The 26,848-nt window shown below is 37.4% G+C and overlaps 1 long non-coding RNA gene across 1 annotated transcript in view; it reads right to left on the bottom strand.

Moving 5' to 3' along the window:
• Positions 1-5,067: 5,067 nt before the first annotated feature.
• LOC149121812 (uncharacterized) overlaps positions 5,068-26,848 on the bottom strand; it is a 45,170-nt gene continuing 23,389 nt past the window's right edge. The window contains exons 2-3 of the long non-coding RNA XR_016222699.1: positions 7,216-7,276; positions 5,068-5,198 (exon numbers count right to left, since the gene is read on the bottom strand). This is a non-coding gene — a long non-coding RNA (uncharacterized LOC149121812). The remainder of the gene's footprint in view (positions 5,199-7,215; positions 7,277-26,848) is intronic.

The raw sequence follows: 26,848 nt of genomic DNA, 5'->3' as shown, positions 1-26,848 counted from the left end.
AAAAAAAAAAAAACAATCATGGGGGAACATATAGATTGGGCAAAGGGAAATTTATAAATTATTTGAGATCAACATTTCTAAGAAAAATAAATTTTGTTCCATTTAAATTCATAGACAAAAAAAGACATGCAAACTACCTGTATAAAAGCTATTAGTTTCAGGGCCAGCACTGTGGTGTAGTGGGTAAAGCCACCACCTGCAGTGCTGGCATCCCATACAGGTGCAGGCTCGAGTCCTAGCTGCTCCACTTCTGATCCAGCTCTCTGCTATGGCCTTGGAAAGCCATGGAAATGGCCCAAGTCCTTGGGTCTCTGCACACATGTGAGAGACCTGGAAGAAACTCCTGGCTCCTGGCTTCGGATCAGCACAGCTCCAGCCATTGTGTCCAACTGGGGAGTAAACCAGCAGATTGAAGACCTCCCTCTCTGCCTCTCCTTCTCTGTGTTACTCTGACTTTCAAATAAATAAATAAATCTTTAAAAAAAAAGAAATAAAATATAGCACTTGAATTTTGAAGCATAACCATTATTGCTTTTAAGTAAGCAATTCCACAATAGGAATCTATACCAGGGAGTTCGGAGTGATCAAGAGCAGAACCTCACAGTACCTACAATACATGTGACACCCTCTTCCTTGTTCACCCTCACAATTAAAAGAACAAAAGAAGTCAAACTACTTGTTACAAGAAAATGTAAATGAGAAAATAACCAAGAAGACTGAATGCGTAGGCAACAGAGCATTCAGAAGATAAAGTAAAAGGAGTAGAAGTCAACCTGAATGTCTAAAACCAATATTCAAATAAGCAGCACCAGGATGGACAAATAGCCCCTTAAATTGATACAATTTGAATCCAGAGATGAATTCAAACACAAACTAAAGGTATTTGTAGCAAATACACCTGGTTCTTATAGCTTGGACAAAATAAGAGCTAAACTTAACTGATACTTTTTCAATATGAAAGTTCCAAAGAAGACACAATAACAAATTTAAACAGAATCAAATTTCTCATTAATTTGTAAGCTGGTAGAAGATTAAGATCTCACTTCTCCTAGGGAATAATAATAATGTTGAAGAGTGGGTATAAAAGACACAAGAAGACAGAACACATTCTAAGCTGCTTTCTATTTAATTCTGAGATTCTTTCCCTAGGAACATAGTATTTTTTTAAAAGATACATTTATTCATTTGAAAAGGTAGTGGAGAGAGAGAGAGAAACAGAGACAGAAAGAGACCTTACAAATGCTAATTCACTCCCAAATGGTCACAACCCCCTGAGCTGGGCCATTCCAAAGCCAGGAGTTTCATCTGGGTCTCTGATGTGGGTGCAGGGACCATCCAGGAATTGGGCCATCTTGGAACATTAGCATGAAGCTGGATTGGAAGTGGAGCAGACAATACTCGAATCAGTACCCATACGGGATGCTAGTATCACAGGGAGTGTTTTAACCCACTATACTACAATTCCTGCTTCCAAGGAATACAGCCTTAATTCTTGGCCAAAACAGACTATAATCTGCTATAATAAAAGTAGCTCATATTCACTACACATTTGAAAACTCGGGAAATTACTTAACAAAAAAACCACACTGTCACAATTTCGATTTTTTGTTTGTTTGTTTGTTTTTGACAGGCAGAGTGGACAGTGATAGAGAGACAGACAGGCAGAAAGGTCTTCCTTTGCCATTGGTTCACCCTCCAATGACCGCCGCAGCTGATCCAAAGGCAGGAGCCAGGTACTTCTCCTGGTCTTCCATGGGGTGCAGGGCCCAAGCACTTGGGCCATCCTCCACTGCACTCCCGGGCCACAGCAGAGAGCTGGCCTGGAAGAGGGGCAACCGGGACAGAATCCGGCGCCCCAACCGGGACTAGAACCTGGTGTGCTGGCGCCGCTAGGCGGAGGATTAGCCTAGTGAGCCGCGGTGGCGCCGGCCTCAATTTGGTTTTGAAAACCTTATTAGGCCTTAGAAAAATATCAGGAGGGTGGGCAGCTGGCACAACATCACTTGGGATGACTGCATCCCATGGTGAAGTGCCACATTCTACTGCTAGGTCCTCCATTTCTGATCGAACTTCCGAATAACATGCTCTCTGGGAGTCAACAGATGATGCCTCAAGTACTTGGGATCCCTGACATTCATATGGTAGACCCTGATTGAGTTCCAGGCTCTGTTTCAACCTAGCCCAGAACTGTCTCTTATGGGCAATTGGGGAGTGAACCAGAATATTCAATATATCTCTCCACCTCCTCCTCTCTCCCCTTCTCCCTGTTTCTCACCATCCCCCTCTCTCCCTTTGAATCAAATGAAAATATGCATTTTAAAAAAAGTACATTTCTAAGTGATATTTAATAGCTATAAATTAGAATTACCTAATATAATGCCACTACTATTTAAATTATTTTTACTATAGAAGGTTTTTTTTTTGTTAAGAAACAGAAACAAGAACTGTGAAATAGGAAACATAGCCCATCAATTTACTTATATGTTATTTGTACCATGCAAAGCCAAGTTAAATATAATGAAATTCAATTACAGTTAATTCAGCTCTGTTTATTTTCAAATAACATAAAACTAAAAATACAAAATCTGTTAACAATTTTTAAATCAGAATACTTAATCAACAGGTGTTAGATTGGATCTTTATCTAAAACTATTTACCATGTCAAACTAGTATAAGGAATGTATAACACAGAAATTGTAAAATGAACTTCTCTCTTCTCAGTATCAAGAGAACATTCTCAAAGATTTGCTAATTCAATAATTAAATAGAATCAAACAAAGCAAGATTGCAAGCATTCAGGTAACTATCATAAATCCTCTGCCACAACACGATTTAAAGCCAATGCTAGCCCACCGGATTATCAAGCCCCTTCTGTCCGTTTCTATCTGCCTCTCAGAGAACTTATGTGTGGTTAGACAGCACTTTTCTTCGATCTCTAATAATGACTCTGTCTTTTGCTCTAGACCCTATGTAGCCCACTCGGGGCCTCATTCCTTTGTAATCATAGCCTCTACTCTTACATCAATGGCTCTACTCCTGAACTGTGTGTGTCGATGGTCCTCTCCTCCACTTAATGTTGTATGATCTCTACAGACAAACCCCTCTACCGGCAAAAGATGAGTGGCTTTTCTCCCGGTCTTGGCTGGGATCAACTTTAAACTACGTCCATCGGTCTTCACAAGGGTCCAGAGACCCCCCCCCCATTTCCTCTCCTCTATGAAATCCTCTCATTACTTGGTTAATGCTACTACTAGGTTGCTATTCTCATCCTGTCTTTCATACTAGCATGTCTGTTTAAGTGTGTACAGGAGTTGATAATGGAACGAACCAAGGCCTTCAACAGCCAGGTGGTCAGCCAAATGCTGCTACAGGGATGTACTCGGCTCCTCACCCAGAAGACAGTGGCTTGAGACTGGTACTCTTGCCAGCAAAGAGTACCTCATCGCCCCATATCAACAGGAATAGCTCTAAAGACAGATCATCATCCTTCTACCCCTCCTGGACTTTTGGGGCTAATATATTCCCATACAACTCCTGCTTTATAAAAACAAAAGGGGGAAATGTAAGTAAAATGGTGCAGTCTTATCTATGGCACGTTCTATACCCTGACACCATCCTAGACTAGCCCACTGCCATTGCTGGAAGCCAGGTGGTCACATGGTCCAAATACCAGTGTCAGCTCCACCCCCATCATAATGGGATTCGCTGCTACTTCTCTGCCCCTCCCCAGGGCAGAGTTTTAAAATGACCTGTTTCCTTCTCTAGCTGTGAAGTGTGCCACAAATCACCACATTGATATTTATAGCTCTATGTGTTCATCAAGTACCCTTTCTTCTAAAGATTTGCTACAACGCTTACAAGAAGAGTTTCTGTTACAAACTTCTAATTCTTGACCATAGCTAGCCAAAGAATATTATAATTGTTCCCTTAAGAATATTTTTCCCAAAATGAAATTCAGTCTTGCAGGTAACAGAAAATAGATTCAATGATTTAGTTACATTTTTATTGCCACCCAGTTCTAGTAAAATTAAAAACTGATTTGACTGAAGTCAACATGTCATAGCAAAATTAATCAGTACCTGTAGTCTCTCTCTTTTTTTTTTTTTTTTTTTTTTTTTTTGGACAGGTAGAGTTATAGACAATGAGAGAGAGAGAGACACAGAAAGGTCTTCCTTCTGTTGGTTCACTGCCCTAATGGCCGATACGGCCAGCGCTGCGCCAATCCAAAGCCAGGAGCCAGGTGCTTCTTCCTGGTCTCCCATGCGGGTGCAGACACCCAAGCACTTGGGCCATCCTCCACTGCCCTCCCGGACCACAGCAGAGAGCTGGACTGGAAGAGGAACAACCGGGACTAGAACCCAGCGCCCATATGGGATGCTGGCACCACAGGCGGAGGATTAACCAAGTGAGCCATGGTGCCGGCCCAAGTACCTGTAATCTCACTAAAACTTCCGATTATTAATGATTTTTTATAAAGTGCTGACCCAAATCATGCCATACTTTATTTTTATCAATTATGATTTTCTTTAAAGTTTATGTATAACTTCATTGATTTTTAAGATGAAAAAACCTGAATTGTTTTGTCTTAAAGTTTTAACTTCTAGTACCTAGCAACTATGCTTTTGTTCAAAACATAAATATATATGAGTAAAATTATAGTAAGGTATCAATTCTTATGCTGTGTTTTGTCTAAAATATAGTTTTAAATTTTGTACTGAGATTTTAATAATCCTACATAAAAACACAGAAGTCATGTTACACAAACTCTATAACTACAGTAAAGGATTCTTCCTCCAAGAGATTCTAAGATATCTTTTGTATTATTATTTCTTAAAACTTTTGTTTGAGAAATTTCACTCCATCATAATAAATTCAAGTTTTCAAATGAACAGGGCTGTTGACCACAGAACTCCTCTTTTTATTTACTAAAAATTATATGTTTCTGTTTAACATTCACCAGCCTTTATCTGGGCAATCCTTTAACTACTTGAAAGCATGCTTGATGAACGCCTTCATCATTCTCTCTCTTCCAAACAGCAATTTAGCAGATGTAGTTTTTAAAAATTACTATATAGCTTCACATTAGTCTTTTATCTCAAACATAAAACAGTAAACACTCTTAACAGGTCATTAATGGGGCAGACCTACGTCAAATTAGAAGTCACTTGAGGTCACATTACAGGACGCAAGATAGAGACCTGTATTTGTTCAAAAAAGAAATATATTCAGTCAAAAGCTATCCCCCTATACTGCTTAATTTAAATCATAGGAATTACATATATGTATATATGTGTGTGTGTGTATATATATATATATATCAGTTCATACCCCCATGTTAAAAGCATCAAAACCCAGATACAAATATTTCCAATTATAGTTGCCAAAAATTATGTATATTTCTATACACACACATGTATCTCAGAGGTCCTGGTACAGACAGGGCCTGATTCTACAAGAGAATATTTATTCTACATATACTGCTTTATGTGCAGGTAGGTGTCTGTGTGTGTGTGTGTGTCTGTATGTGTGACTTTATGTGTATGTTAATCTTATTTATCCAAACTTCTCAAAATTAGTTCTAGAAAAGATTGATTTTTAGTATTACTATAGATGTAACAGATTTGAAGGGAATCACACACAGCATTTTCTATTAGACAGTTGTCTATTGACCAACAGAAATGTCTATTGGAATTGGTCAGTTGAATCAGGTAGCTAAAGGTAAAGAAGGAAGAGGCATGAAATGGAACATAAACTTTTAGCCAAAAGCATATATGGAGCCCAGTCACAAGTAGGAAAGCACAACTTAAATATCTCAACATGATTTTTCTATTAGGTCAAAATACTTTAGATATGGATTATAGAAAGGTGATGATTACTTGGGTACATATACTCCCTTGTATGATTTCTATCACTTTCAGAGATTTTATGAAAATTAGTAGCAGGAAAAAGCCCAGGATGCTTTGAGATCCAAAGAAGAAAGGACTAAAATATTAATATTGCTATGCATTAAGCATGTCAGATTACTTCAGAATGGACACTTATGGGTATTAGGACTGACAATATATTAAATGTACTTAAAGAAAGATCTAAGAATCATTGTCCCTCGGGATTTTATCTTTCATTAATTAAATTCTTACATATGAGTATTAAAGCAGCATCCCATGCATATCAACAAACTCAGAGTTCCCAGATAACAAATGAAGAAACTAAATTTGCCCTCAGGCACATGTAGATTTGTCCTCACATGTAATACTCTACAACAGAACATAAAGGACTGAAGCTCTTAGACCTCCCATCCGACTCCTTAGGTAGTCCTTACAGACAGCAACAAAATAATTAGAAATTAGATAATACTGCCTGAAATCCCATCCACATTTTGTAGTATACAACTTTTTAATAAGAGCTCCTTGAGGGCCGGCGGCGCAGCTCACTAGGCTAATCCTCCACCTGCGGCGCCGGCACACTGGGTTCTAGTCCCAGTTGAGGCACCGGATACTGTCCCGGTTGCCCCTCTTCCAGGCCAGCTCTCTGCTGTGGCCCAGGAGTGCAGTGGAGGATGGCCCAAGTGCTTGGGCCCTGCACCCACATAGGAGACCAGGAGAAGCACCTGGCTCCTGCCATCAGATCAGCGCGGTGCACCGTCCGCAGCGTGCCGGCCGCGGCGGCCATTGGAGGGTGAACCAACAGTAAAGGAAGACCTTTCTCTCTGTCTCTCTCTCTTACTGCCCACTCTGCCTGTCAAAAAAAAAAAAAAAAAAGAGCCTCTTGAGGTCTCAAAAACCATATGCTGGCAAACCCAGGAATCTAAACTTTAGCAAAATGAAAAAGAAAGTTCCAAATGTTTTGGTTATACTCTCAGTGCTAGACACTTTTCCATACTCATCAGGGACACAAACATTATGTAAAAGGACTATATATTAATTTCAGTGAGCCATTTTTGTACCACAAAGAACAAGTATGAATCAGGATTCAAATATGTTTGCCTAATCAAGGCATCCAAAAAGACCAGTCAATTCAAATGCAGCTGTAAATTCAAATCTCAGAATTATTGTGCATATTGGACATAGCTAGATGATTATATGCCAATAAAAATTTAAATTTGTTATAGAGACTTCTAAGTTATTACACATCACTTGTGAATGTGTTTGTGAATGTTATAGCTCATGTAAGACTACAAATAAACAAAAATAAGAAATGTACTGCCAAAAGACTCACCTTGCAAGAAATATTAAAGGAAGTTCTCAGGTTGAATGTGACAGCATACAATGATTTAAATCTGAAAGATCAAATAAAAATATGGATAAAGATAACTATATAATTATAACAAATACAAATTATGAATGCATGCTTCTTTCATTTCATAGCTGATTTTAAAAGCAATTGTATAAAATATGTACATTCAATAATGTTGAGATGGTAGCATAAAGAAATGCAATTTACATATATTACCACCAACATCAGCTCAAAGGATGTATATGAAAGAAAAGCTGATTTGAGAAGAGGTTACATTTAGTAAAGTAATAATTTTAACAATGTTTTGTTGAGTTTGAAATATTAATTGGTATAACATGTAGAACAGTAATGTATAAAAAGGAAGAAAAGTGAGTATACATGGATACACATATTCAATTAAACACTATATATATATATATATATATATACACACTATATTCAATTCCATTAGGAAGAGCTAACAATTCTAAGCATTTATAGACCAAACAACAAGAGTACCAAAAATGCATGAAGCAAAAACTGATAGAAAAAAGAAAAGCAACAGGAAATCTAACAACAATAGTTGAAGACTTCACAACCCCACTTTCAATAATGGACAGGATAACCAGAGAGAAAAATCAACAAAGAAACGGAAGACTCAACACTAGAAATGAACTAGGGCTCACAAGCTACTAAAGAACATCTCATCCAACATGATATGTGCATTCCTCTAAAAGCACATGGAACATTCTCCTATATACATCATACATTAATCCATGAAACAAACCTCAACAAACATGAAGAGATAGAAGTAACCCAAAACTATGTTCCCTGGACACCAAATAATACAATTAGAAAACAATTGCAGAAAATAAATGGACATGTGTGGAAAATGAACAACATGCTCCCAAATAATCAGTAGCTAAAAGAGGAAACAAAATAGTAGTCAGAAAACACTGAGATAAATAAAAATGCAGTTAAATCCATCTTAAGAGAGAAATCAAAGCTGTTAAGTGCCTAGAATAAGAAAAAAAAAATCTCAAATCAATAACCCAACATAGCAACTTAAGATACCAGAAAAAATGAATCTAACTCAAGCAGAGAAAAGAAATAATGAACATTAGAGTAGAAATAAATGAAATGGAGAATAGAAAAATAGAAAAAAATTCAAGAGAATAAAAAGCTAGACTTTTGAAAAGATCAAGAAAATTGACAAAGCATTACCTGAATTGACCAAGAAAAAAGCCAGAGGACCACTTCAGAAAACAGTCCATTAGGCAGGCAATGTGGCACATAGGGTCAGGCTGCCTCCTATGCTGCCACCTGCATCCTGATTACTCCACTTCCTACCCTGCTCCCTGCTAACATGCATGGGAAAGTAGCAGAAAATGGCCCAAGTGCTTGGGCTGCTGCCACGCAGATGGGATGCATGGATAAAGTTTCAGGCTCCTGGCTTTAACCTGGCTCAGTTCTGGCCAATGCAGCCACCTGGGGAGTGAACCAGCAGATGGAAAATCCCGCTCTGTCTCTCCCTCACTCTAACTCTGCCTCTCAAATAAATGTAGGAAGGAAGGAAGGAAGGAAGGAAGGGAGGGAAACAGTTTGTTAGTCTCAAACAATTAAGCACATGACCCAGAAGTTCTACTCTAGGCATATATTCAAGAGAAATAAAATTGCATGCCCACACAAAAAATTGTGCGTGAATATTTATAGCAGCTTTATTCATAAAAACAAAAAGATGGAAATTATCCAGATCCCAAAGACAAATTTATGAATAAAATTTAGTATAATCACATAATATACTTCTATTAGTCAGCTATTTTTTAAAAAACAAAGTCCCGGTCAGGGCACCGGATTCTGTCCCGGTTGCCCCTCTTCCAGGCCAGCTCTCTGCTGTGGCCCGGGAGTGCAGTGGAGGATGACCCAAGTACTTGGGCCCTGCACCTGCATGGGAGACCAGGAGAAGTACCTGGCTCCTGCCATCGGATCAGCGCAGTGCGCTGGCCACAGCGCACCAACCGCGGCAGCCACTGGAGGGTGAACCAATGGCAAAAAGGAAGACCTTTCTCTCTGTCTCTCTCTTTCACTGTCCACTCTGCCTGTCAAAAAAAAAAAAAAATACATGCTATAACACAAATGGACTTTAAAAAATTAATATAAAGGGAACAGAGTTTATCTATTTCATAGGTATAATTCTAAGATACCCATACTTCCCTCCCTCCCACCTTCTCTCCCTGGATCCCCCTCCTTCCTTTTTTTTTTTTTTTTTTTTTTACTGCATGAAAACCTTGAGCCCAGTGAAAGAAGTCAGTCACAAAATGCCACATATTCTGTGATTCCACTTCAGTGAAATTTCATACTGTGGAAATCTAAAGAGACAGAAAGTATATTAATGGCTGCTTACAACTAGGGATTGTGATAGGTGTGGAGTAATAGGAGGTGATAGCTCAAAGATGAGGGCTTCTGAGGTGACGAAAGTGCTCCACAGTTGACTGTGGAGAGGATTGCCTGTGTTTGTGAATAGTCTAGAAACCACTGAACTACACATTTTAAAGGGTAAATTTTACTGTAAGTGAATTACATCTGAATAAGGCTATTTTTGAAAAGACTTCAAAATACAGGAAGGATTTGGACCTACTTGTGACAAAGCAAAAGCTGTATGGTATTTGCAGTTTGTAATACGATTCTATTCCAGAATCACTCTCCAGAATTACTCCTTCATAAACATTCTACATTAGTACAACGTTAGACAAATATTTATTCCACTTTTTATCAAGTGTCAGTTGTTAATCTACGCCTTAGAAAAACAGCCCTGAATAGACAGACAGGATCACTGCCCTCATAATGTTTATATTCTAGGGGAGGAAGGCAGGTAAAACACTGTAAACATACAAACTAGCTAATTTCTGACTGTCACACGTACTATGAAAGAAATAACAAGGGCCAATTAGTAAAAAGTAATTAAGCAGGGGAAGACTACTTTAATGGGTGGTCAAGGAAAGATTATTTTAGGAGAGATTTCATAGGCAACAGCCATACAATGGACTTTAGCTCAGTAGGTTTAGGAAAAAACAGTACAAAAGCGTCGAGACAAAAACAAATTAAGAAATGAAGCTCTATGCACCCAAGGTGCAAGGTGGAGGCCAGAATAAGAACAGCAGGAGGAAGTGAGATCAAGGGATAGGAACAAGACCAGATCTATGGGGCTACAGGCCTTATGGACAGAAGTTGGGTATTCCTTCTAAGACTTCTGAGAAACCCTTGAGAGGTTGTAGGTAGTGGAGTAAATCTAGTTAATTTATATTTCTACGGCAGATGAGTGATGGAGGTAAGAGAGCGTTGGAAACAGTGCTTCCATGAAGCCCCTATGAAACTTTATGGCTTCACAGAAGAGCCGAGTCATTTAAGGTGGTCTACCACTGGCCATATAAGTCATGTATTCCTATTTTAGTCTTCAACAAACCCATCAAGTTGGTGGCACTGAGCTGCCCAGATCCACAGCTAGCATCATTTTGTTCACTAAAAGTGAATGCACCATTACAGATATAATCAAACACTTTTGTTTTTCATCAAGCTTTGCAAACAAACAGCTTTCAGAGATGAATTCTCAAATACATCCATATTTTGGGGATTCAGATTCCCAATATCACTTATTAGGTACAAGATCTCCCCTAGACTTGCAATAAAATAGAAAAGTTCTCTTTGAATTCTTAAATGCGTTGATATAAATTAGTATGTACAGATACAGCAGTCCTTCAACTCCTTAGCCCAAGTCAGGGACACCCTTTCAAGGGACTGAACACACAACTGCACTCCATACAACTGCTCAGACACACTTAGAAACACACTGTCCAGGAAACCTCTCGTCATCTCTTCCACTTCCCACAAACTAATTTCTTTAATGTTCACTCATTCTCATTTTTCTTCTCCCCTTTAACTCTCAAGTTTCAGTAGAATAGAACTGGAAGATGCATTTACTTCCAATGTTTGCCTGCATTCTCATCTGAGAACTGGCCACAACAAAGTTCAGCCCTAGACTTCTACTCCTTCTTTGCCTTTGCAGTTATTCATGTAGAGTTTCTTAGAGGCAAAGCTACAGAGCTTTATGTTATAGCCAACAGCTACAATTTTCACCTTTATCAGTATCACACCTATAGGAAGAACCCTGTGAATACATCCTCTTTCTGTAAGAATATATCAAGCTAATGACACTTTTGGAAAAATCAAAGGAATGGAGAGCATTTGAAATTCCTGTCTCACATGAAGCAGAAGCTAATAAGTGAATTGGTAGCTTGGCTTTGTTTGGATAAATGGTTCTACTACGGATGCTGCTTTAATTACGTTGTTGGCTTTTCCTGTACCTCCGTAGATGGTAGCTGAGTCTCACAATATACAAAAGTAACAAAGAAGAATATTTTATATGGAGTTCCTTTGTGATGTTCATGTTGAGACCAAGATTATCATCATTCCATAGATAAACTGTATAACCAAAGAAAGATTTGTTTTCTGTGCCTAAAACTTTACTTATAATATTACAGATAATAATGGTCACTGCCATGAAATTACATTTTTAAATTCTAGGAAAAAATGTCATCAAATGTTAAAGCATAGGTGTGGGTAACAGGTTACATGCATAAAAACAGGCAAGAATTTCACTTCTCATGACATCAGTTTGTAAAAAATTATTGGTTTTGTACATTCATTTTATAGGTTCAATGTACTTATGCATATCATTATATTTGATCCTCACAGTATCAACTACAATCTAGAATAAAGCAAAAGAAAGTATCTCTCTATAAATAATATTTTCATTTTTGTGGTAAAACATGGCTAAAAGTCACTCAGTGTCATGCATTTTATGAAGAAAAATAATGATTTTTGTTCTGATTTCCAAAAGGGTCATCGAGATCATATGCTTAACATTTAGCTAGTATAGATTTATGTCTGACCTAGGCTATTATAAATGTATGAACTTTTTAAAAAAGCAATTTCTATTTGCAGTTAATCAAATGAGTTATTTCTTTAAGATAGTATCCTAGCAACTTCAGAAAGAAGAGGAGGTCCCTGCAGATGTTAGAAAGAGATTTGTTTTATCTCATATTCAGATCTAACTACTGAGTGTGCTTCAAAGTGTTACTTTGATCAAACAACTATCAAAACTTTTCTATTAGAGAACTAACAAGGTTGTAAGAATCCTCATTTCACAATTCACGATTTTGAGATGCTCAGAACACTGGTTGTCATTAAAATAAACAGGTTTCTTTGTGTAATATTTCTGAATCCCTCAGATAAAACCAAACAGGCTATCAATAATAAAATATTCAACTAAAACCTTTCAAGTCATAGGTTTAGTTGACAACTAAGTAATTATAAGTTCTCTAGCCAAAATAAAAACACACTTTAGCAGGCACATTATCCAGCTCTGTATCAGTCAGTGACAACCGCTGTCACCTTCAATACTATGGGAGTACTGGCCTACAGAGCCTACTGATTTGAAGCCAGAACTTAAAAACAAGACAATTAACTCCAACTAACAAGCAGTTAGTCTAGTTCATTGAAATATACCATGACTTCAAATCTGTTAAACTTCACTCAGGTAATATGAAAATAAGAGGAACCCCAAATCAGAGAGGTATCCTGAAACCTGTAACTTTTGAAGCTGAAATGCAAGGGCCCTATTTAGTGGTCAGATTAGGCCAGAGGAAAGAGCAGGAAATACAATAATCAAATCCCAATTTGAGTATTGATATCTTGGGAAATTTTCTAATCTAGAACATAAAAACAGCAATAGAAGACTGACTGATACAATTTTGAATCTGGCCTTAAGGAAAATATATCAATAAAATACAAATTCAGTTGAAGTTTATAATCCTACAGCATTACAAATTACAACATTTCTAAAATAAAGATATGCATTTCATATCTTGAATCTTAAATTCCTTAATTGACTCCTAACACCTAAAAGTACAAGTCTGTTGTTTTTAAAGTTTTACTCCTATAAATTTCTCTCCATGAAGTTAATAGTTACAATGAAAATCTTCTAACTATGCAATACTGCTTATTAGTTTTCTGCCTTACCCCTTAACACTCTCCATGAATCAGGCACTATTTAAAAAAGTAGGTTAGGAAGTAGCACTGTTGAACATCATAAATACTTGGAAAAATAATAAAAAGCAAGATATTTAATGTTAAATCAAGAAGGACAATGAATTATTTACCTTTAACCAACACCAAAAACAATGGTTGTAATGCATGCTATGTACTATATTAATTCTTTACATTACCTCATACAATTTATATAACAAATTGAAAAAGTAGAAATTATTATGCCTAATTTATATATGAGGAATAAGAGTCTTGAAGAAGTTATGACATTTTTCCAGGATTAACCAAAAACTGAAAACATTGGAATTCAACTCAGATCTCCATCTTCCCAAGCCTGTGGGTTTACACAAGACACAGCCCCAGCAGCAACTTTCCACCCAGAAGAGACGAGTATCTCCAGATAATGTTGCATGGCTGTTTCTAACAACCAGGAAATCCTGTAGGATCACATTTACAGTCAGAAGGAAAACTTTGACTTCTACATACCATTTTCTCACATTAGTAACTTTACTTCGTGGGTACATTACATAGGATATATAATAAGACAAATATTATAGAACACACAGAGAGCCAAAAACAATATTTTAAGAGAAATAAATGTATTCTCCCTGATGCTGAATAAGTTCAGATGCAAAGAATCTAAAGGTAATACAGCAATCCTGCAGGTACCAGTGATCCAGGCTTAGTGTCTTAATCCTTAGAACTGATTTCCATCCTCAACCTAGTCTCACCGGCTCAGAGGACTACAGAAGTTATTAGCTATCGAGTTTGAGATAGGAAAGCAGGAAGGGAGAGAAACAAAGGCTATCCCTCCCCAAAAGGATCCACGTGCTTTAAACAAATCCATGAAACAGAGCACCACATCCTGCGCTCACACCTCACTGGCCAGCTGTAATTCCATGGAAGGCTGAAAATGCAATCTTTCATCTGGCAGACTTCTATTAGTACAGTGGAAGGGGTAATAAATGCTGGACTAACACCTAGCAGTTTCTATCACTGAGTGCTAGACACACTTACCAGCAAGGCTTTTTAATACCTTCCTAAAAGTGTCTCTAAGCCAGTCACTAAATAAAACATGGCATCTTCATATCAGAAAGAACATTTGCTGATTCCCTAAGACACATGTCAAGGGACACAAATCTCATAACCAGGGTTCTACGGCCAGTTTAACAAATAAACATTCCTTTTAATCATTTATAATTTAAAGTGTTATTCCTATATGAAATATAAATTTGATACAAGTCATAGTGGACTAAGAAGAATAATTCTAAACTACTAGATATCACGTCTGTCTAATTTCTTCCATTTCTTTTGCCTGTTTCTTGGGAGTGATTCATGAACTTACTGCAAAACTCTGGTCTAATGACCGAGGCCCATAATTAACATTCTCATTCTCATCTGTGCATTTTGTTTGCTTCTTCATTAACATATCTTATCTCAGAAGCAGCACCCTCTCCTCCACTGCCATTAACCTAAATAGTCAAAAATTTATTCTCAGCAGGTATATTTAATCTAGCTTAGAATCAATATGCTTTCTTCTCTGGCAGCCTTTGAGAGAAAAATCACACAGTCTGCCTCTGCGTACTCTTCCAAAACCTTACCAGGATCTCTTCATTTCCTTTCAAGTAGCCACAGCCCTTTCCTCCTTTATACTGTCCTGAGTAATTGTCATGCATAATAAAATGTGCTAAAATAAACATTGATATGGGTTCACAGGACAGAATGAAACCTTATAGGTAGAAGTGATAGACAGGCAGACTTATTTATGACTTTTCTAACCTATTCAATTGCCCCATAATTGGAATGACCACATCAAGGGAATGGTAATCAACACCATAAGCATTCATGTAAAGGTTAAATGTCAACTAGCAGTGATGTTAAAAACTTTGTGTCTATATTGATGAAGGGTCTTTGTCAATGAAAATACACTTTGTCAATAAAATATTTTGTGGAAATTGAGTTGCACCACAACCATTTGAATAGCAGCTAATTAAAACTCATATTTTAGTGGACATTAGCCTAGCTGGTGAAATTACACTTTGCCCTCTTGAGGGAATATCTCTGTAAAATATTTAATAATTAGATAGTAAATTTTGGATGTAGGGAGAAGCAAAGACAATTATTAAACAGACAATAATGGCACTGATTTTTTCATTGTTTTAAAGAGAACTTAAGACTAAATTAACTCTTCAAGTGTCTCATTATTTACATTGATGACAAGCATTAAATAGAGAAAAAAATGTCAAGAACTCCAAGGAAATGCTAACTAAAAAAATTTATTATTGAGCCGGCGCCGTGGCTCAATAGGCTAATCCTCCACCTTGCGGCGCCGGCACACCGGGTTCTAGTCCCGGTCAGGGCGCCGGATTCTGTCCCGGTTGCCCCTCTTCCAGGCCAGCTCTCTGCTATGGCCAGGGAGTGCAGTGGAGGATGGCCCAGGTGCTTGGGCCCTGCACCCCATGGGAGACCAGGAAAAGCACCTGGATCCTGGCTCCTGCCATCGGATCAGCACGGTGCGCCGGCTGCAGCGGCGGCCATTGGAGGGTGAACCAGCGGCAAAAGGAAGACCTTTCTCTCTGTCTCTCTCTCTCACTGTCCACTCTGCCTGTCAAAAAAAAAAAAAAAAAAAAAAAAAAAAAAAAAAATTTATTATTAACTATGCTTAATTCAGCTAATACTAGAAAACAAGGTGAAAATATTTGAAAATATAATGAGCATAATTTTTATTATATCTGGATAAAATTCTATTTTTACATAAAATAGTTTCCAAGATAATCTAACTTTTAATGGTTTTAGTAATATCATTAAATAGATTCTGGTCATCCTATGACTGGGCTTGTCATTTGAAAATTTTAACATTTTTAGAACCCTAAGTACAAAGAAAGATTGATTCAAGCCATTTAGAGTTAATACCCAAAGTACAAAGCAGAATCTGAATGGAGAAAAGATTTGAAGTCAGGGTGTGTGCTCCATTATTCATTTCTCTTTTGATCCCCATCAATATTGTATCACTTTAATAAGAAATGAGGCATTTCCTCTTAAAATAACTTGCATTTTCATGGGACAAGATTTAGAAATTGATGCTAAATAAAATACAGTTATAGGGGCCGGCGCAGTGGCGTAGCAGGTAAGCTACTGCCTGCAGTGCCAGCATCCCATATGGGCACTGGTTCAAGTCCCAGCTGCTCCACTTCTGATCCAGCTCTCTACTATGGCCTGGGAAAGCAGTAGAAGCTAGCCCAAGTCCTTGGGCCCCTACACCCGCATGGGTGACCTGAAGAAGCTCCTGGCTTTGGATCAGCACAGCTTCCACCATTGTGGCCATTTGGGGAGTGAACCAGTGGATGGAAGACCTCTCTCTCTTTCTCTCTCTCTTCCTGCCTCTCCTCCTCTTTCTGTGTAACTTTGGCTTTCAAGTAAATAAATAAATATTTACAAAAAAGAAGAAGAAAATGCAGTTATGGCCTAGAACTCTTGAAACCACAGTAGAAACAAGTAGTAAGCAAAGAAATTTGCTAAATTCAATTTATGAAGAGAGCTAGAACATGAGGCATTGATTCAACTTCATTTTCAAACTGCAAAAATAGCAGTAGTATCATAGTCATTAAGAGAAAAATAGCTTGCTTGTATTATTGCAAAGCACTGATATGTCTATTAAAAATTTTATTTTTTACATTTTATATCAATTAATTTATAAAATTGTTTACCTTTACTGGATCTACTTGCTATAACAATCTCTGAACTCATGTTTTGAAAAAAGTGTGTCACAACTATATGCACAATAAACCAAACTAGCAAAAGTTAGTCATGATATGAGGACAGTGTTGAGTAGCAGAAAGAAAAATCAATCTTTTAACTAATATGTGATTGATGTAACCTGTTAGTATGTGAAATTGCCATGGTAATTCTAAAAACTTCAATAAACTGACATGGAAAATTAACTTCATAATAGTAATGCTGGCAATGTATCCCCTGACTCTTGCATCCAGCCATATACGTGGAGTACAGTAGATGCTCCATAATTGTCACGTGCCCCTCCTTCCTTTATTACCACATAAGATTTTGATATTCAGCGAACTTGAGACTATGAAGTGATGATTTTTGCCAATAGAAAATAAACATGGGGAAAACACCCAGTCAAGATGGCTATGAGGAAAACCACTTAATTTTCCCTTTCCAAGACATCACTAAATAATAGTTATTTTAATTATTTAAATGTATAACATATTTCTGATAGAAGAATACTGAGTGAAGAAGCAGAGTGAAGGAAGCCAGTCTGGGATTTATAAGGCAGGAAATGATGAATACATTGAGCAGAATTTCAGAAGACCTCTACCAGATGGTGTCCTAGGTTAGGAAACATCTGGCACATGACCCATCTAAGACTCATGAAATCGGATTTAGTCTGGCCTCACCAAGGCAACCACACATGGGATTCAAAATTCAATAAATCTATTAGCAGGCTAATTTTTAAGTCAACAATTCTGTATGGCCCATAAATGATGCTGTAAATATTCAAATGACCGTTAACAGGAAAAAGGTTCCCCACTCCAGGAAAAGACTCTTAAGCACAATTCAAGAGACAGGATTTGTTAAAGTTTTGTGAACTAAACCATGTATTACCCTTAAATCTTCCTGCTTAATCAGAGGATAAAGTACATTCATATATTAGGGGACAGGAAGTTTATTTTTAAAGGAATTCCATTAAGCACCTGAGGAGAATGAAGGTAAGCAATGTGAAATATTCAAGCTCCAGGGTAAATCCTTCCACAGACAGGCAATTAGGCCAGCCCCAGGAAAACATCAAACTCCTATCCCACTTACATTTGAGCTAAACCTGCCAGTTGGCAGACTCACAAAAATTCTGCCCCAATTTCTAGTGACTCCCTTTAAGATTTAAAAAGACAATAAACTGTCTGCATTGGCAAAAAGACATCTGGGAGCAAAATAACAATCTAAAGAACAAAAAGAGAATGAATGTGTTTTCTCAGGGAAATGTAAAACGATATTTCATCCATAAAACAAGAACCCACAGCTAAGAAAAAGGAACAGTTAGATAATAAGTTCTGGGATAAAATTTGAAACTAAAATATGATTAATGGCTAAGCTTCTTTCATCTTACCAATCAAAACATTTTATGATTAAGTTGTGTTATTAAGAAGATAGTGAGAACAAATGGAAGATCCAAAGATGGCTGAATAGGGAAATGGTGGGCTGCTCTAGGCTGGGGGAAAATAGTAGGAAAAAAATGGAAAAGTGCCTTCTATGGGAGAGTTGGAGGGAAAACTGCATTGGAGATTCTGCAGGAGAGATGCCATGGATCTGTGTAGAAGGACACACACACAATCCCAACAACCCAGAGCCAGAGAAAGCACCACTTTGGAGAGCAAGGCGAGATCAGACTGAAGCAGCCTGTGCCACTGGAGATACAGCCAGAAGGAGAGCCAAGCAGATTACATGGTCTTCGACTCCAGCCTGGAGCCCTGAAGAGAATAGTGTATCTGCTCACTCAGTGAAAAAAAAGGGGGCATGTTTCTCTCTCCCCATCCTCCCAACAGTTGCACAGCAATCAAAGTTGGGGCACCATTTTGGACATAAGTAGGTAGCAGCTGCAGTAGCTCTTGTGCAAAGGCCCAGCAACTGGTGGGGAAAGACACCATCTTAACAGCAGCAGGGGCAGCAGCTTGGGTGAGCATGCACCCAGCACCAGGCAGGGAGAAGCAGACATTCCAACATCAGTACCAGCTGCAGAGATTTGTATGCACCTGGAAACTGGTCAGAAGACATGGGAACAGAGTGGATCCTTTGAATCTCAGGACTTTGAGAACTGTGTGTGCTGAGACTATGGAAACTCTGACCACATGAGAGGGTGCAGGGTTTTTGCTGGGTCTCTGTGCAATCACTGTGTGCAGATCTACAGGCTCAGAGCTACCTGACTGCCTTGGGTGTTTGACTGTAGCAGGATCTATACTCACACTGAGGACTGCACAGATCCATTTTACAATTCATGTGGAAGTGAGTTTGAGTATCGCACCCACTGAAGGCTAACATCCAGGCATTGATCACCCTGGAGGACAGGATGTGAAGCTGTGACTGTGCCAACAGATCTGAACATACCCTCTTTTCTGTTACCAAGAGATCTACCATGCCCAATTTCAGTGTCACCCTGTATACTTGCCCTACCCTGGAACACAGACTAGAGCCCCAAGGCCACACTCAGCGCAAGCTTCTGACTATTCACTAATGGGGCAGACACTCCACTAAGCCACAGAGGTATGGTCAAAAGATAAAAGCCATCAAATGAAAAAAAAAATATCTCCACAAATTCCTAAAAATAAATGCAGAAATTCAAAAAATAAGAGACATCATGACCACCCCCTCCAAAGTAACAGAAGAACACTTCAATATTAGAATGTGAAGATGAAGAGATTGATGAAATGCCAAAATGGAATTCAAAATTAATCATAGGGTTACTCAGAAGCAATGAGAAGCAAATTCATGAATTAAGTCCATACCTGACATGAATGAGAAATTTTCCCATGAAATTGAGATTTTGAGGAAAAATCAAAATGAAATGTTAGAAACAGAGAATTCAATATGTCAAATAAAAAATACAGTGGAAAGCCTCAACAACAGACTTGCTGAAGCACAATAAAGAACATCCAATCTAGAAGACCAATCCTTGGAAATTTTTCCATTAGAACAAAAAGAAAAAAATCATAACAATTAAAAACAATGTTGGAGATTTATGGAATACTATCAAATGACCCAACATATGGGTCTTAAGAGTTCCTGAAGGTATGGAAAGAGAATCGATTACAAGGTCTATTCAGTGAAATAATTATAGAAAACTATCCTAATATGGATAAAGTGATATCCAAGTATATAATGCCCATAGAACTCTATAGACATGACCAGAAAAGATCTTCACCATTACACAATGTAGTCAGACCTTCAACATTAAAACATAAGATTCTAAAATCTTATCTAAATCTTTAAAAAATGTGAATGAGAGAAATGCCAGATTACTTTTAGAGGATCTCCAATTAGACTCACAGCTGACTTCTCATCCTAGAAGCTTGGAGGAACTGAAAAGATATAGTCCAAGTCTTCAAAGAAAAAAAATTGTCAACCCGGTATACCCAGCAAAGCTCTCATTTATGAATGAAGGTGAAATAAAGACCTACCATAACAAACAGAAATTGAAAGAACTTGTCACCAGTAGTCCAGGCTTACAAAAGATGCTTAAGGGTGTGCTGCACACAGAAACAGTCATCATTCTCAAAGAATGTGGGTGCAGAAAATCTTGCAGTAAAAATACAAAGGAAATCCAAAGTAAACAATAGGAATATTTATGGAAAATGGCCTGGTCAAGTCATTACTGATCAATAGTAACCTTGAGTGTAAATGGCCTAAATTTCCAAATTTAAAGACAGAGACTGAATAGATTAAAAAACAAGATCCATCTATTTACTGACTACAAGAAACACACCTCATCAACAAAGATATGTGCAGATTGAAAGGCAAAGAATGGAAAAGGATATTCCATGTTAATGGAAAGCAAAAAAGCAAGTGTAGCCATCCTAGTATCAGACAAAATAGACTTTTAACACAGAAACTGTTAAGAGACAAAGGGCACTATGTAATGATTAAGGGATCAATTCAACAGAAAGACACTATACAATAAATGTATATGTGTCCAATGCCAGGGAATTCAGCTATTTAATAGAAATGTTAATGGATCTAAAGGGAGACATAGACTCCAATACAATAGTAATTGGAGACTTCCATACCCCACTTTCATCAATGGACAGATCAACTAGACAGAAAATCAACAACAGAGCTGATCAACACTATGGACCAAATGTACCAGTATCTAGAGAACTTTTTATCTCATGGTTGCAGAATACACATTCTTTTCATTAGTGCATGGAAGTTTCTCTAGGCTAGACCATATTGCAAGACCATAAAGCAAGTCTCTGCAAATTAAAAAAAAAAAGAATAAACACACATTTCTCTGACCACAAGGGAATGAAGCTGGAAATTAAAAACTCAAGAATCTATAGAATATATGCAAACACATGGAGACTGAACAATATGCTCCTGAATGAACAGTCACCTCTTACAACATGACCTCAACTTTCAAAACTCTTCTCATCCACTGCTCCCGGTTTTTAAAAATGTTAAGAATTGTATTACCTCTGTGAGACTGGGTACTGCCACAGTCGTCACCATGATGTTAGGCAAGGGATTAAGCCATGTTATTAAAAACACAAAAGAAATATTAATAAGCTGACAACAACTAGTGCTGACTTACACAAGCATTTTTGATGTAAAAATACCATTGACAATTGGAGATTACAAACCATGCCACTAAAAAGGCAGGTCTTTATAAAAGAGAAATTTTAGTATTTTCTGATTCATAATGTTTAGGTTGATATTTTACCAAGAGATTCCTGCTCAGTAGAAATGTTAATTATTAAATATAAATGCAAATGTCTGTAATATACCAGCCCAAGTATAATTTTTCAGAAATGTGTGAAATAAGAGAAAATATCAATTATTTTGAAATTTTTTTGAAATAGGAAAAATCTTTCATTAGAACTTTTAAAGAGCAATTAAATAGCCCTTGGCTAACTGAATAAAAAAGACATTCACAGATTTTTAAATCTGCCTTCACATTAATATAGAAATTATATGGATATGAATATGCCCTTTATAAATAGATCATTGTTAACCATGTCTGTATTAATATTTTTTATCATTAATGAACTCAAAAAGTTTTTGAAAAAATACAATTTAAAACATGTTAGAAAAAAAGCATTTTCTATTTCATAATAAATTGCTTTATCACTCTTTCATTAAAATTTGGCAAAATGTTACTGAAATTCTTTTAGAAGTCATAAAGGCAAGGAGAACCTGCTGTATAATTTATATAAGCTGTTTCTATTTAAGTTACTTATTGTTTTTAAAAGAATTTCTTCCTCAATATAAAAAAATCAATACATTAAAACATAGCCAGTACTGATCATTTTAGCACACACAAATTTACTATTACATTAACAGAACCATAGTACTACTGAGGGAAAATATTCTGTTTGAGTAAAAGCTCCTGACTTGATCTCATCCGAAATCCCATTTGAATACTGTAGAGTATGGGAGAGGCCACTGTGCATGGGAAAATCTGGACCAAGTGTAAGCAGCTGACTCACTGAGGACAGACACACAGTATCATTCTCATTGCTCTGGATGTTGTAAGTGGCACTGCTTTCCAAATTACCTGCTTACAAAATCTGTTTCAACATAATTATATAATATATAATTAATAATTAATCAATCCAAATTGGTAATGGAATTATTTCATATTGTCTATTTGAATTTTAAAGATGTCTAACCTTGAATATTGAAATACTTAGGTTTAACATTTTCGACTGATACTGACTTGTTCATTGCTGCAATAATTAGAGGGAACATGTGCTCTTTTCATCCAACTTTCATCCATTAATGGCATCAGTATGAGAAGTTGATTATTCTCCTTACGTTCTATCTTGGTGGGATATTCATCCATGTCTTCTGGAATACAGCTTCAAGATATCAGGATGTCTATAAAATTAGGTGGCCTAAGACAATTACTAATCAATTGGGAGTAAAATCTGGTGAATCAAAAAAATAAAATTCCTCCCCACTGAATGACAGTGCTTAATCTAAAAGCAGGCTCCACCAACTTATGTTAAACATACACAGTTAGTTTCATAGCTGACTTCTGCCAAAATCCAATTAGGAGAAAGAACATTATACATAAGTTTTGTGAACACTCCCAACGTTGTGCCTCATTTTCCCCATCCACAGACCAGAAGTCTGACTTCTCATAAAAGGATAGTGTAAAATAACAGTTAATAAAATGCCTGCAATGGCCAGGGTTGGGGCAAGATGAGGTTGGAATCTGAGAACTCAATCCGGGTCTCCCACACAGTGCAGGAACCCAATCACTTCAGCCATCACCTGCTACCTCCCAAGGTGTGCACTGATAGTCAGAAGCTCGAGCCAGGCATGGAATCCAGGGGTTCTGATATGGGACACAGGTATCTTAAGTGGCATACTACCTACTAGGCTAAATGTCTGCTCCAGCACCAAAAATCTGAGATCTGTGCATAGGTTTTTTTTTTTTTTTAAAGATTTCTTTTATTTGAAAATCAGAGTCACATAGAGAGAAGAGAGGAGAGGCTGAGACAGAGAAAGAGGTCTTCCATCCGATGGTTCACTCCCCAATTGGCCTCAATGGCAAGAGCTGTGCCAATCCAAAGCCAGGATCCAGGAGCTCCTTCCAGGTTCCCACTTGGGTGCAGGGGGCTCAAGGACTTGGGCCATCTTCCACTGGGCCATAGTAGAGAGCTGGATCGGGAGGGGAGCAGCTGGGACTTGAACCGGCGGCCATATGGGAAGCCAGCACTTCAGGCCAAAGCATTAACCTGCTGTACCACAGCACTGGCCCATGCATAGGTTTTTAAAAATATATATTTTCCACAAACTTTTTGAAATTTCCTCATGTATTTACTTATATGGGTAAGTTTCCTTGAACATCAAATATTTGTATGCAATTATTAATACTGTGTGCACTATACCAATTCAGGTATATTTCTGCACCATAATCTTTAGAGGGAAACATTGAATCTACTACATAAATGTGTCTTGTTAAACTTGGTACTTGTAATTTAATTGCAAAAAATTTTAATCAAAAATGTAGATATTTTAAAATAAATGTTAAGAGCAGTAGTATTAATACAGATACTCTACTTTCAACTTAATTTCCAAGATCTTCACTTTGGCTCTATGAATTGAATGTGGGGACAATGATGATTATTGGAGTTGACCAATTTTCTATTAAAGCATCAGAAGATACTGATCTAAAAATGACACCATTTAAGTATATCTGAAGTTTCACCAACAGAACCAAAATATTTACAGTTTTTACTTTGGTGTTTACATATACACAAGAAAACTTGGATTTGAAAATAAAGTCAATTTAGAAGACCTCTTCCAATCGAAGTCAAGCCATGCCTCAAAGAGTAACGCATAAACATGCTTTCTGCTGCCACTTGGGTTAAATCTCCACTTTTGGCATCACCTTCTAGAAAAAAGCACCAACTTTGCAAGTCAGTGCTTATGTGGTCACAACAGGTATTAGGCTCTGGTTTCATGAGATCAGTGATGCCAGATGGTAAATGTTCACAAACATCTGGTAGAAGTTAAATTCATTATAATAGAAATTCTGTATTAAATTTATCCTAAAATATGCATTCACTTTTTAAGCCCATTGCTAAAAAAATTGCAAAATAAAAATGCAGCACAGAAAAATAAACAGTTTTAGATTCACACTGTAAAGTAAATGATAAACTCATCCTTTCAAGGGTGTTCCATAGGGACAGGATTACAGTGAGGTAAATGAGGCATCCTTTCAAGGCATGAAATTGAAAATGATGGGGTCGGCGCTCTGGCCCAGCGATAAAGCAGCTGCCAGCAGCACTGACATCCCATATGGGTGCCTGTTCGAATCCCAGCTGCCTCTCTTCCGATCCAGCTGTATGCTATGGTCTGGGAAAGCAGTAGAAGATGGCCCAAGTGCTTGTGCCTCTGCACCTTCATGGGACACCCGGAAGAAGCTCCTGACTTCCCGCTTTGCATCGGCCCAGCCCCTAACATTGCAACCATTTGGGAAGTGAACTAGTGGATGGGAGACCTCTCTCTCTCTCTGTAACTCTTCCTCTCAAATAAATAAATATTTAAGAACATGCCCAAAGTGGCAGGAATAATATTTAAATGCAATAGTTATTTGAAAACCAAATTAGTACCAAAAATCCGTGATGAATAAAATAAACCTTTTAATAATTATTTTTTGACACAGAGAGTGCTCTCATCAACTGGTTCACTCTCCCAATGCCTGCAATAGCCAGGGCTGGGCCAAGCGGAAGCCAGTATCAAAGAATACAATCCAAGTCTCCCATATGGATGGCAGGAAACCAATTGAGTCATCACCTGCTGCCCTCCCACAGTAGATATTAGCTCAAGCTTAGAATCAGGAATGGCACAGGACCCAAACTCAGGCACTATGGGATGTGGACACCTGGACATGAGTCATAAATAGTAGGCCAAATGCCCACTCCCAAACTCAAATGTTAAAGGAAGGTTTTCTTTGTTGTTTGTTTATGATGCTGCATCGCTATTCAGTGTTTAACAGTTGTTTTCAATTTGCCCATGACAGATTGTTGACTTCCCTGCCTGCTCCATGTGGCTATGGCACTCCCTGGTAAGCGAGTTTATGAGGGTGAGCATTAGAAGGCCAGCAGATTGGGCAACATGGGAATTTAGCTGTAGTCTTTTTAAATAAAATTATAGAGCTTATGTTACCTATGTACTCAAGTCCCTGTTTTCAGAAATTATAACATGCAATATCTACAGCATGCCATACTAGTAGGTTTCTAGTCCAAATTAATTTGTCCTACTAAAAAGAAATCATTTTTGAAGTAGTAGATGCATATAAATTATTGAATGAGTATGAAAATATTTATGCTATGGATAAAAATAAAGATCCCCATGCCAATGTTATTAAGGAATGTAGAAAAGAACAATTATGGGCATTGAAATTCTTCCTTTTGGTAATAAAATGGAGTACTATTTTTCAATGAATATTTCTTATAGCAAAACTGTATTTATGAAGCAGTGCCCACAAAACTGCTATTTAATTATATCTGAAATTTAACCAGGTCAGTTATTAAAGGAAAGAGACTGAAGGATTCCATTAAACACTAAACCAAGAAACAATTGAATTCTGGAGCTTATTTATTTCTCTATCTGTATAGGAAGTTATCTAGAAATATTACTTCAATTAGAGTTCTTTGTATTAACTTTTCCCATCCTTTCAATCTTAAATATTGTTTTTATCTTAATTTTTAAAAAATTTCCCTAAGGCTGAATAGCTGCTTTTTTCCCTATGGGTCTTTTTTTCTTGGGCTAAAAATTGTTAGGTTAATCCTGAGTAAAATATCAATAAAGAGATAAGAGCTAGCATAAAGCCATCATGTTCCACAGACTGCACAGATTAGATGCAAATTGACCCAGAGAGAGAAAAAGAAATGAGTCTCCCAATCTTCACATGTTATCTCCCTTCCACCACACCTCCAAAACCCTTACTGAATAACTTCAAATAATCAATAAGTTTGGTTTTAGAAGGAAAGGGTTGCTTTTACCGGAGTCAATGAAACTCCTACTTTCATAATTGTAATTTCTCTTCTCCCACGATTACACCATGTGAAAAGAGCTCTTCAGACTTGTTTTAAACAGTATCCTTCAAATCTTGTCCCATCAGCTCTGTGGCAGTTCAATCAATACTAGATAGCATCAAAAATCTATTTCCTGTCCCTGACAAGAGAAGGAGGGACATAAGATTATCTGTTGTGAATGGCAATGCAAACTCCACGCTATCTCAAGGTGCCAACCACATTTTTAAAATGTTTTTTTCTTTACCTCCACACAT

The sequence above is a fragment of the Oryctolagus cuniculus genome, chromosome 16, assembly GCF_051225735.1.
Source record: "Oryctolagus cuniculus isolate XC-2025 breed Fujian yellow rabbit chromosome 16, ASM5122573v1, whole genome shotgun sequence".
NCBI classification, from domain to species: domain Eukaryota; kingdom Metazoa; phylum Chordata; class Mammalia; order Lagomorpha; family Leporidae; genus Oryctolagus; species Oryctolagus cuniculus.
This window is presented reverse-complemented; position numbering and strand designations above follow the sequence as displayed.